The 12,887-nt window shown below is 36.7% G+C and overlaps 1 protein-coding gene across 26 annotated transcripts in view; it reads right to left on the bottom strand.

Annotated features, from left to right (window-relative positions):
• The window catches only part of DISP1 (dispatched RND transporter family member 1), a 176,528-nt gene that overhangs the window by 148,165 nt on the left and 15,476 nt on the right, over positions 1-12,887 (bottom strand). For 9 of the 26 annotated variants that reach the window (XR_008649577.2, XR_010114787.1, XR_008649570.2 and 6 more), the window contains 3 exons: positions 8,122-8,218; positions 6,276-6,346; positions 5,953-6,118 (listed from right to left, as the gene is read on the bottom strand). The exons of 4 other annotated variants lie outside the window; for them this stretch is intronic. The gene's annotated coding sequence lies outside the window, so the exon portion shown is untranslated. Of the gene's footprint in view, positions 1-5,952; positions 6,347-6,458; positions 6,546-8,121; positions 8,219-12,325; positions 12,440-12,887 lie in introns of those variants that run through there. 13 more of the 26 variants (XR_010114786.1, XR_010114790.1, XR_010114792.1 and 10 more) reach the window with 5 other exon arrangements.

The raw sequence follows: 12,887 nt of genomic DNA, 5'->3' as shown, positions 1-12,887 counted from the left end.
ATATTTTAAATGTCACTTATTTCCAAAGTACCTATATATTTGCAACAACTAATTACAAGCCACTGTTATTTATTCTTTAAAGGATTTCCACCCGGAATCTTCTACTTTGGACTATTTTGTTGGCATAATTTTAGATACAGTATTTGCAGTGATAACACTGCATTTCTTAAAACTGTTTTTTTAATACTATCTTGAATTTGCCTAGCTTCCCCGATTAGTCAAAATTAATGAGGTTTACCATTCTCTCATTATATATCGAGAGATTAAAGTCCTTGGTAAGTAATATGTCTATAAATGCAAGGTCCAATGTTATATAAATTCAAGGAAGATGCATTCTACCTCAAATTTCTAATAATTTTTAAATGCCATTCCTAAAATCCATTTATTAACTATGAATGAACTAATAATGGCATATTTTTGATGGGCTACTATTCTGAAACCTCATCAAAATAATAGATCTACTGTTATACTGTCACAGAATATAGCATTATATCCCAAAGAGTCATCTGTGGAGCACAAAGTGCATCAGACAACCACAAGATTAGGAAAGAAAAGGTTCTGAGGTCAAACAATGTGGGAAATGTTGAGCTAAACAAAACTAAAACCATTTTTATTACCACAGGACTTCTTAGTACCATTAATAAATTAATGCATACTGTGATTCTCCAAAGCCTGTGTGTTAACAGATGCATGTTTGTATGTTGGGAGGGGCAGTATTTATGCAATTGTTCCTCAGTTTATGATTATAAAACCATATTCCAGCAAGCCATCTCCCATGGAACATACTTTGGGAAATACTAATATACATGGATCGCTGTCACTATTGATTGCTGTTTTTGATATTTAATATAAAGCAATTTCTGCCAGATACTATATTTATAAAAGTACTAATTATTTAGGGAAAGAGGCAAGGCATAAAAAAGAAAGTATAGCTATAATCTCCTTCTTAGTAATACCTAAAAGGACAAATAGTGTTCTGTCCATATTTAACCCTTCTGCTGTGGCTATAGAATAAAACAGACAATTCCTTTTTTTTTTTTTTAAATGACAGGTTTTATTTAACAGATGCCTCAGTGAATTTGGACATCCCATTTTTAATTAGGCTACCTGAGGGCTTTAAACAATCAAAATACCAAAAAATACCGCAAAAGGCTTTAAAAAAGCGCTGCATATAGCAGTAAATAAAGTGTGAATTTAAGCACCTTGATTTGTAAACTATCAAACACAAACTTAAACTAGACTAGAGTTCGAATCTTCAGACCTCTTTCCTAGACCACTAAACAAGGCAAGGAACAGAAACACTCCAGTTCCTCAGGTAGCAAAATAGTTAGCACATAAGGGCATTACTAGGTTCAAAATTCATTAGGTACTTATCACAAATGACAAAAATAATTGAAAGATGTGTAAAATTCCAATCCCTCTGGAACCCACCTCCCATTTTTCCTCTGATGTTTCAGAGATGCTTCAGCCAGAAAGAATACTTTACCAATACCAACGGAAAGTAAAGCACTCCAACAGTCACACATACATATTCCATCACATTTTGAAATAATGCCAAATTTTACCAATATCAATATTTTATCAATATAATTATTAGCACACAGACATCAAATATGCTTATAATAAATATCACTTTTAAAAATAAAACAGTATACTCATTAAATAGCTTGATGATAAAAGACAAGTACAGTGAATACTACCATTTGAAAATTTCTATTTTAATAAAATTTCCTATAAATAACAAAAACCCCACTAGTAAGGGCAGTCTTCTGGAGATGGAAATAATTTTTAGAGCTGGTACTTTTTAAAAATAGGAGTCTGTCTAGTGTAGTGGTTAAACACATAAACTTTGGAACCCAGACATGAGTTCAAGTCCAGCTGTGACACTTACTAGCGGGATAACCTTGAGTGAGTACCTAACTTCTCTGTGCCTCAGTTTCCTCTTGTAAATGGAATATTAGCAGTAACCACCTTATAGGGTTATTAATGAGGATTAAATGGTTTGAGAACAGCACCAGGCACACAGTAAACAATGTATAAATGTTTGATAAATACATCTTTGTTTAGTGTTATGAGATCCTACTAAAAAATAAAACTACTTAAAATAATGTATAATAAGCTTTTAAAAGGAGAGTCAAATATGTAGAGAAAGAAAATATGCTAGCAAAAGAAAAAGTTACAGATGAAAAAGGTATGTACTACACTAATTAGCATATACATTTAATTTAGTCATTAATTCATTCTTTCAAACATATATTAATAGCATTTTGTATGTCTGGCACTGTGCTATGTAATGGAGTCACAATGATAAATAAGACAAAATCTCTGTCCAAGATTAATCAGGTGCTCTACTCACCTTTGCATTTATTATAATAATAATTTGATGACAGTAAGTTGTGTACATATAGTATTTAACTAAATGGTATAACTATGCACAAATTGGGGTTTTGTAATTATTTTTATTGTTTTAAGAACCCTTCTGGCTGAGCGCGGTGGCTCACACCTGTAATCCCAAGCACTTTGGGAGGCCAAGGCAGGCAGATCACAAGGTCAGGAGATTGAGACCATCCTAGCTAATACTGTGAAACCCCGTCTTTACTAAAAATACAAAAAATTAGCCAGGTGTGGTGGCGGGCGCCTGTAGTCCCAGCTACTCGGGAGGCTGAGGCAGGAGAATCGCTTGAACCCAGGAGGCAGAGGTTGTGGTGAGCCAAGATAACACCATTGCACTCCAGCCTAGGCAACAAGAGCAAAACTCTGTCTCAGGAAAAAAAAAAAAAAAAAGAGATACTGTACTAATGGCCTGGCATGGTGGCTCATGCCTGTAATCCTAGTACTTTGGGAGGCTGAGCGGGTGGATTGCTTGGGGTCAGGAGTTCAAGAACCAGCCTGGCCAACATGGTGAAACTCCATCTCTACTAAAAACACAAAAATTAGCCAGGCATGGTTATGGGCGCCTATAATCCCAGCTACTTGGGAGACTGAGGCACAAGAATTGCTTGAACCTGGGAGGCTGAAGTTGCAGTAAGCTGAGATCATGCCACAGCACTCCAGCCTGGGTGACAGAGTGAGACTTGGTCTAAAAAAAAAAACACCAAGATATTGTACCGAAATCAGGGAGATAAATTTATACACTGGTCCCTGATTTATAATAGTTCGACTTTACCATGGTGGGAAAAGAATATGCATTCAGTAGAAACCGTAATTTGATACCCATATGACCATTCTGGTTTTTATTTTCAGTATAGTTTTCATAAATTACATAAAGTATTCAACTCTTTATTATAAAACAGGCTGTTAGATTATTTTTGCTCAATTGTAGGCTAATGTAAGTGTTCTGAGCACATTTAGGATAGGCTAGATTAGGCTTCATTAAGTTAGGTGTACTAAATGCATTTTTTTTTTTTTTGAGACAGCCTCGCTCTGTTACCCAGGCTAGAGTGCAGTGGCACAATCTCAGCTCACTGCAACCTCTGCCTCCTGGGTTCAAGCAATTCCCCTGCCTCAGCCTCCCGAGTACCTGGGACTACAGGCACGCGCCACCACACCCAGCTAATTTTTTGTATTTTAGTAGAGACAGGGTTTCACCGTGTTGGCCAGGATGGTCTAGATCTCTTGACCTCATGATCCACCCACCTCAGCCTCCCAAAGTGCCGAGATTACAGGCATGAAGACACCGTGCCTGGCTCTAAATGCATTTTTGACTTATGATATTCTCAACTTCCAATGGGTTCGTCAGGATATAATGCTACTGTAAATTAAAGAGCATCTCTATACTAAGCAGTGAGATCACTCCTTACCTCTCAGTTCTCTTCCTTTGTTTAACTGTCAGAAACTAGTAGCAACTTGTACCTCCCAGGCAGGAGAAAGACTCTTCTTTGGAAAGAGAAATCAGCCCAAGAGAAAAGGTTATAGATAAGTGGTCCCTAACCTTTTTGGCACCAGGAACCAATTTCATGGAAAACAATTTTTCCACAGACAACGTGGGCAGGGGTGATGGTTTCGGTAGGAAACTGTTCCACCTCAGATCATCGGGCATTAGATTCTCATAAGAAGCATGCAACCTAGATGACTTGTATGCACAGTTCACAATAGAGTTCACACTCCTATGAGAATCTAATGCCGCTGCTGATCTGACAGGAGGCAGAGCTCAGGCCTGCCACTCACCTTCTGCTGTGCGGCCCAGTTCCTAACAGGCCACACACTGTTACCAGTCTACAACCTGGGAGTTGGGGACCCCTGCTATAGATATTAAGAGTCAGCAATGTCTCAATAAAATAAATCTGATCTTCAACTAACAGCCCTAGAGTGAAACCCATGCACACAGTTTCCAAGATTTTTAGTATTAGCTAAATGTTTGAGGAACAACCAAGGAATGCACCTATCACGAAATAAAGAAACCAAATCAAATAGAAAAACAAACAAAAATACAATACACAAATTGTTTTTTAAAACCAAAATATATTTGGAGATGAAATTATAACCATAAAACAATAATAGACTATAAAAATGAATGCTCACAAAAGAAGAAAAGGCTTTGAAAAGTTTACTTATAATATTTTTGAGACACAGTCTCACTCTGTTGCACAAGCTGGAGTGCAGTGGCACAATCGTAGCTCACTGTAACCTCTAACTCTGAGCTCAAGCAATCCTCCTGCCTCAGCCTCCTGATTGGATAAGACTACAGACATGCACCAATGCACCATGCCCAGCTAATTTTTTTTTCTTTGTAGATGGGGTCTTGCTATGTTGCCCAGGCTAGTCTTTTAACTTCTGGCCTCAAGTGATCCTTCTACCTGGGGCTCCCAAAGTACTGAGATTAAAAGCAGAGGCCACCATGCCCAGCTGAAAAGTTTAAATGAGAGCAGTAAATTTAAAAATATATAATAACATTGGAAGAAAAGGCTTAGAAAATCTCCCAGACACTAGAAAAGTAAAAATTAGAAAATCAAAATCCAGGAGTTTGAATATTAGACAAAAGAAATTCTAAAAAAGAAAAAATGGGAATAAAAATTATCAGGGATATAATACAAGATAATTTCCCATAAACTCCAAGAAAACAAGTTGCAGAAAAACAGTAAATGTAATTATAATCACTGAGTGGCTCAAGTATGAACAATACATAATTATAACAATGAAGACACTAACTAACCAAAAATAGTGATAACTATATTAGGGAAAGAAAGTTGAGGGGGAAAGGAAAAAACTTAAGTATAAAAAAGCTAAATCTTCCTTTGCCTTATTAGTAAGTCAACATATATGATTAAATTGGAAAAAAATTTAAATGGTGGCATAATTAGTATTGAGAAACACTAGGAGAAACTATCGAGAGGATAATAAGTAGTTGCCTCTGGGGATAACCATGCAGGGATGAGAAAAGGTGGACCAGGGAACCAATGTTTTTCATTATATGCATTATGTCATATTTGAGTTTTAACATTAATTAAACCTATAAACTAATCTTTGTGAGAAACAATGTTTTATAACATTAAGTAACAAGAAATAGCTCTTCATAAATTTTATGGTTTTTTGGTCTTAATTAAATGGTTTCTCACAAAAGTCTTCTTGCCCATTTCTTATTTTTTCATTCTAGATAAATTATATTTTTGGTTACTATTATGAATGACACTATAAAATTTTGTTCTCTAACTGGCTGTTGCTAGTTATTTTATATAACTCTGTTAAACTGTTAAGAATCCTTGTTTTTACTTTTCTTAAATCCACTGATAATAGAAACTATTTTCGTGATCATTACATTTAACATTGTGCCCCACCCACAATAGATGGAAAGTAAATATTTAACAAATGGTAGATAATACTGATAATGTGCCACCCACTAAACTAGGCAATTTATAATCTCTAGTCTCCACAGCTCTTTAAGGTAGTGTTTTGTTTAGGCCACTGGGTAGACTAATCAGCTATTAACAAAGAAATACCAAAAAAACCAAGGGCTTAAAGAAGATAGAAGTTTATTTCTCTCTCACATAACAGTGCAAAAGTAAGTGGATAACCTAGGGTGGAGAGACAGCTCTGCTCCAGGGAACCCAAACTAGCCAGTCAGTTCTGCCGTCTTCATCAATTGGCGTCCATCTCTGGATCCAAGGCTGCTGCTTTAATTCTTGTCATTTCCCAGCCAAAGAGAAAAAAGAAAAGAGGACATCCAGGACAAATGGCTTTTTCTTTAAGAAGATGACCCAAAAAGTTGCCCACATCACATCTCTTCCTTTCACATCCCAATGGCCCAAACTTACTGGGCCCAATCTACCAGCATCTACCTGGGAAATACAGTTGCACTTGAGTAGTCATGGGCTAGCTCAAACTTCAGGCAGGACTAGAAATTTTATTTCTGAAAAGAAGAAAAACAGAATGGCTACTGGAGTATATTTGGCAGTCTCTGTCATAGGTAGGTATTATAATCTCTATTAAAGATAAGAAAATTGAAAATCAGAGTTATTTACCTAAGGCCACATAGCCAGCAATGATTAAGCCAGGATTCAACTCCTCTTCTGTCTCTGGATCCCATACTATCTCCACACTAAATCGTGCTAAATAACAATAGGTATATATATATATATATATATATATATATATATATTCTTTTTAATTTCTTGCTCAACTGGATGATTCTAACCAGTCTTGGGTGTCCTCCTTAATACTATTTGTTTTATTACAAAATTTCCTTCCCTTAGGTGGAAAGGACCTTGATATTTAATTCTAACGCTCTCATTTTACATAGTAAGTAACTAAAACTCAGAGATTAAATGAGTTGTTTGCGGTCCCACAGCCAGTTACTGAAAAAAAGGGCAAGTAGAGACCCTGGGTTCTTGATTCTCATTCCAGTGCTCTTTTCACTATCCTATTCTATCTTCTAGTGAAAATAAAGTTTGTCTGTCATAATTATAGTCATTCCCAGATGTTAAATGGTTTAAAATGATAATTTTTTCTTCCAAATGGGAAGAAAGCACTAGTTCCAAGCAGATATTAAAGTTTGGTCACACATTACCGCTTCTGTACATTTACTGAGAATTCATGAAGTAATGTTATCTTTGGACTACCATAAAGCTACAGGAAGAAATCTTCGCAGTCACAGTAGTTTCTCTGTGTATCTCTAAAACCTAGCATGCTTACTTACAAACATCATGAGAGTAAAATAATTTAAGGCTGTTTTCCCCCCAATTATGTTTACCTTCATTTCATGGTCACTTAAAGATTCTAGTACCAAGTGTGCCCTCAGAAAATAAAACAACTTATTCCTCCTATCTCAAAAGTCAAAATTATTCATAGTCCACTAAAAGCTCTATTTGCTACTACTATCTTAAATACAAAATAGAGATCCAGGAAGTCTGCTGAATTAAGCTCAATTTTTTTTTTTTTTTTTTTTGTGAGACAAGAGTCTTACTCTGTCTGCCAGGCTGGAGTGCAGTGACATGATCTCGGCTCACTGCTACCTCCTCCGCCTTCTGGGCTCAAGCAATTCTCTTGCTTCAGCCTCCCAAGTAGCTGAGATTACAGGCGTGTGCCACCACACCCGGCTAATTTTTGTATTTTTAGTAGAGACAGAGTTTCACCATGTTGGCCAGGCTGGTCTTGAACTCCTGATACTAGGTAATCCGCCTGCCTCAGCCTCCCAAAGTGCTGGGATTACAGGCATGAGCCACCGCATCCAGCCACTCAATTTTTTAATAGATATTAAGGTTGCCTAAAAGTAGTATAAAAATTTGCCATAGCACACAATTTCTTTCCAGCTTATCTCCTTCCTACTCCAGTAACAAGCTCCCCACTGAGATGATTCCAAATGCACCTGGTATTTTGCATTTAAACAAAATACATTTAAAATCATTTGGGGAAAAGTTCTTAAATATTTGCAAGGAAACAAATTATTTACATTGTTCATGTCATATAGCACAGTAGTGCTCACTGAGATTGGGAAATCAACTGTATTACCAAAGATGTTTTTAAAAAAGGAAAAAACTCCAATACGGAGTGAATATGATATAATAGGGATGTTCTATAGTCTGAATGAATCAAATTTAGTGTAAGAGAACCATTAATTATCTATGTCAAGTATACAAATATAATCCAAGTAAAATTAAAGAGTAAATGACTCTTTCTTGAAATTACCTTTTAAATGAAGCTGCTTCTGACAGCTTGGTATATGCCTTTTGAGTTACTAAATATAATTCAACAGAAATAAGATGGTGTCTGCTCTCTCAGAAATCTATGAAAGGAAAACATAATATATATTTAGTCTAAAAACAAACACTGAAACCCACAAGACCAACAACATTTGGAATGTTCATACTGTATCAATAGTACTTACTGTCAAATGAGATACAAATAATTATACATTAAGCCTACATCAAAAAATAATAATACCCACCATTAACCGAATCCCTGCTGTACACTTAATACTGCACTAGGTACTTCACATGCATTATTTTGCATCCTAACAACAACTCTGCAAGGTAAGTATTATTCTACTTTAAGCATGGGAAAAACAGAGTCAAGTGAGTTGGATAACTTGCCCAGTATCACACAGCTCACGTGTAACAGAGCCTGGATGAGTCAGATAATTCACTCTCAGGAAAACTAATTTGAAGGGTATATTTAACCTACTCAAAAGAATTATAGGGATACTATCTGAAAATATAATCTTATCTATCATCTATCACCACAGGAATGCTGATTTACATACATAAAAATATAAACAGGATACCATTTTTTAAAGCAGTCTGAATTTTCATGTATAAGCTTAGCGTGCCCTACCTGGCTGTGACAGAATGTCTTAATAGTAAGACCTCGTGTACGCCTTTATGGTCTAGATCATCTTTCCCTGGACCCAACCCAAACTCCTATTCTGGCTTCTCCATTCAACTGCTATTCCTAAATTCCTGCCTATCTCTCTAAGTTTTACTGAAACATTTTTCTTTTCAGGTTCCCATCTATTATCTTGTTTCTTTTTATTTGTGGCAGAAATAGAACTAAAAGAGAATCCCATTGTAACCACCCACCCTCTTTACTTTTAAGGACCAGCCCACAAAAAGTTAGCTTATCTATCCAACTACAGGACAGGGTGCTATGCTCTGTTTATATCTTTTTTTTTTTTTTCTTTTGAAGATGAAGAAAGAATCATCAAACTTCTAAGGAAAGGGGGTAAGCAGAAGAAAAACGTTTTAAAGTTTTGAAACTTAGAAATAAATAAACACCATTCTATAAGATGCTGCAGATACAGTGGTACAAAACAGACAAAGTCTGTACTCACAGAGCTGACAACTTAAAAATCTGTGCCTTACTGTTGTAGTGGCTCCAAATGATACTTGAGACACACTGCGTGCCTCCAAAGACTCACCATGTACCAAGGGCACTGGACATTTAAATAGCTCTTTAGAATTTTATAAAATGCTTTCTTGGCGTCTCATTTAAGCCTTATTGCAACAACCTCACAACAACCTACAACAGTAATGACTATTCCCTCTTTACTAATAAGAAAACAGATTAAGAAAACCTATATTTTGTGACACAAATAATAAGAGAAACAGTCAAGGTTCAAGCCTAGGTCTTCTAGCTCCAAGTCTATTATACTAAAAGTCTCTGCATAAAAATGAATCTGGCTTCTGTCAAGTTAATTAGAGCTCACTGCATAACATCTGAAATGAACACCTCATAACTCATACATCATACCATAGTTTTAGACAGTCATGGCAAAGCAATGGTCATAGGAGGAAAGCAATTAAAGGGATGTAAAATCTAAAGAAAAAGGCACAGCACCAAGCCTTTCCTACTCCCTTCTCCTCAGGCCAAACCCCATTTCCTATACTCTCCACTGCAAGTCTTGCCACATAGTTTGAATATATAACTAAAGTATTCAACAGTATCAGAGATCAAAGGTTAGTTTATAGTAATAAATATGTAGGGTACTAGAGGGTGGTTGTGGGGCATACAAATATTAAATACCACTAAATACCATTGATCAGAACCCACATAAATGTCCTTGAACAAACAGTAGAGTGTACGGAAGAACCTACTTAATAATACCCACACTTTTGCTACACTAATATGAACTCCTGTGAGGTTATATTTGTGACTTATCTCAACTCTTATCACTTTGTTAAAAGTCTATTCTCAAAGACAATCAGCTATCTATCCCAATCTGTCTAAAACAGAGTGTGGAAGCTATAATTCTGCCTACTCAGTATGCGTTTCTAACCTTCTTTTCTGATTTAAACATCAGCAGCAACAACAAATAAACATCTACCTTGTGTTCGCAGAAGTCAAACACAGAGCCCCTATTGCCTCAATTCCCTCCTCCAGCTGAAGAGATGGGTACAAGATTACTTGGGTTGTGATTTATTTAAGGTGCGTTTGGATTTTAATTTTCAACTTATTTAAATTTAAATTTAACATGTAATCTAATTTAACTTACATTTATTTTCTTTTTTTATTTCTTTGAGATGGAGTTTCACTCTGTCACAAAAGCTGGAGCGAAGTGGCGTGACCTCAGCTCACTGCAACTTCCGCCTCCCGGGTTCAAGTGAGTCTCGTGTCTCAGCCTCCCAAGTAGCTGGGACTACAGGCATTAGCCACCACGCCTGGCTGATTTTTTGTATTTTTAGTAGAGACAGGGGTTCGCCATGTTGGCAGGCTGGTCTCGAACTCCTGACCTCAGGTGATCTGCACACCTCGGCCTCCCAAAGTGCTGGGATTATAGGTGTGAGCCACCATGCCTGGCCTTCATTTTAATTTTAAATTTGACTTAAAATTAAATTCAACAATATCCAAAGGAAGTCAAGTTGGCTAAAGTAATCCTGCATTTTAAAAGGTCTCAACTAAAAAACTTCTATGTGAAATACTAAAATTTTTGATATTAATGATAAAATAGTTCTTTATCTCTTAGGACCAGTAACCAAAAATGAAAGTTCTTATAAAAATTTCTTAGACCTTAACATTAGAAATTTTTATAAAAATCAATGACTTGATGATTTAACAAATTTATCATCACAGACAGTCTGAAGGGTTAAGAAACTTACACAAGGTCATTAAGCCAACAAGTAGTAAATCAGGACTTAAACTTGGAAGTTTAGTTGTCCCAGGGCCTGCGAGACGAGTCTCACTCTGTTGCCCAGGCTGGAGTGCAGTGGTGCAATCTCGGCTCACTGCAACCTCCGCCTCCCGTATTCAAGTGATTCTCCTGCCTCAGCCTCCCAAGTAGCTGGGATTACAGGCGCCCACCACATTTTTTTTGAATTTTTAGTAAAGACGGGGTTTCATCATGTTGGCCAGGCTGGTTAACTCCTGACCTCAAGTGATCCTCCCACCTCGACCTCCCAAAGTGCTAGGATTACAGGGGTGACGCACCGTGCCCAGCTGCTATATAATTCTTACCCACTCTACTTTTCTGCTTAATTGGTACCTGGCACACAACTGATACTCAGTTGGTTACCAAATGAATAGATGATCAATCACCTCACTAGTTCACAAACTTCAGAGTTTTCTCAAGATGGTACTCAAGGTCCTATATGTCCTAGCCCCAATCTTATCTTCTCCTACTCTCTAAAATGTATCCCATATATTAAAACCAAACTGGTCCCTCAAACACATGCTGCAACTTCCCATCCTGTCTCAGGCTTCCTCTACTGGGTACTTTGTCCCCCATACCTCTATGCCTCTACAAATCCTATCTTCAAGTCCCAGTCCCAAGTCATTATGTATAAAGTTTTCTCTAATCTCTTTGTCTTGTGATAATGTCTCTCATGTGAACTACTATTGGGTTGGTGAAAAGTAATTGCAGTTTTTGCCATTAAAAGTAATGACAAAAACCTAGTATACTGCCTATTAAATTCAGCAGTTCTAAGCTGTAGGGTCTTTATGGACAATTCCTTATTCTATAAGAAATAAGAACTTACAGCTATTTATAAATCTACCTAGCATCAAACATAGTTCCTTATACATCATCGGCATTTATCATATATTTAATTTACTGAATTTAAGATACACTTATTCAAAAATAAACCTACTACCTCTGAAATAATCTCCCCATTTTTTACATATCATTGTTTAATTTATGATTCCACATGTGTATTTGTGCATACATATGTCAAACTATGCAATACTTAAAATGGGGTAGTAACTCTTATCAGATAACGATGCTGAAATTCTCAGTGTTGACAGAACCCAGTTTTTAAAAGAACCGTTAAAGAAGTATTTCACATTTGCACAAAGGTCAGCATATTAATGGTTCTGTACAATTAATCCATACACATATCCTACAGAAGAAAAAAGGAACCCAGGAACAATTTTCCTACTAAACATATATTTAAAACATTACAGGCATTCAAATCCAAAAGATCCATCAGTCACATGTGCCACCACGACAACTTAGGCAGGTTCTTCACAAATTTAGATACCATTCTTTAGGGATTAGGCTCCTTTCCCATTATCCCTAAAACAAAAAAGACCAGATCTAAATAAAATGCAGCAGTCACAATCTCACAGACACTTGAGTCACTGTCCTCTCTGAAAGACAGCCACCAAATACCATACACAAAAATTGATTTTATAAAATAAATGAAGGGCCTATCAGCCTCGCTAAAAGCTAACTGCTAATGGCAGAGACTGTGTTGGGAAGACCAGCCAAAAAGTACCACAGAAATCTCTGCATTGAAACTTGTTTTAAAGAGGGTGGAAGGAGCCAGGCACAGTGGCTCACGCCTGTAATCCCAGCACTTTGGGAGGCCGAGGCAGGCGGATCACTTGAGGTCAGGAGTTCGAGACCAGCCTGACCAACATAACTAAACCTTGTCTCTACTAAAAATACAAAAAAGTAGCCGGGCATGGTGACACGCACCTATAGTCCCAGCTAATCAGGAGGCTGAGACAGGAGAATCACT

This window comes from Symphalangus syndactylus, chromosome 19 (assembly GCF_028878055.3).
Source record: "Symphalangus syndactylus isolate Jambi chromosome 19, NHGRI_mSymSyn1-v2.1_pri, whole genome shotgun sequence".
Classification (NCBI taxonomy): domain Eukaryota; kingdom Metazoa; phylum Chordata; class Mammalia; order Primates; family Hylobatidae; genus Symphalangus; species Symphalangus syndactylus.
This window is presented reverse-complemented; position numbering and strand designations above follow the sequence as displayed.